The sequence below is a fragment of the Octopus bimaculoides genome, chromosome 8 (assembly GCF_001194135.2).
Source record: "Octopus bimaculoides isolate UCB-OBI-ISO-001 chromosome 8, ASM119413v2, whole genome shotgun sequence".
In the NCBI taxonomy this organism is placed as follows: domain Eukaryota; kingdom Metazoa; phylum Mollusca; class Cephalopoda; order Octopoda; family Octopodidae; genus Octopus; species Octopus bimaculoides.
Window position 1 is genome coordinate 14844031 of NC_068988.1, and position 593 is coordinate 14844623.

A 593-nucleotide genomic window follows, 5' to 3' on the forward strand; every position below is an offset into this window, starting at 1 on the left:
TATATATATATATATACACACATACACACACATATATATATGTTTAAATGTATATGTATGTGTGATATATATATGTGTGCCTGTTTAGTATAACTTTCTGTTATGGTGTATATAAATATATACATAGATGTGTTTCGTGGAAAGAGGTTGTACATGGAGTTTTATACATCTTTGCATTCCTGTAGTTGTCAATTTATACACTCACATATTTAAGTATGTACACATGCATGCACACACACACACTTAGACACACAGACACATTTAAACACACAATCATCTATATTTATACACATTCTTTTAAAATGCAACACACTTCAATCACTTCCTATATATATAGATAGATAAATAGATAGATAGATAGATAGATAGATAGATAGATAGATAGATAGATAGATAGATAGATAGATAGATAGGTAGATAGGTAGATAGATAGATTGATAGATAGACAAATAGATATGCGTATGATTGAATGTATGTATGAATGTGTGTGTATGTATGTATGTATGTTGGTAGGTAGGTATATGTGTATGTATAAATAATACTAACAACAATGATCTTATTGTTCACAGTGCTCAGGTGCACTTGTTTCCGCA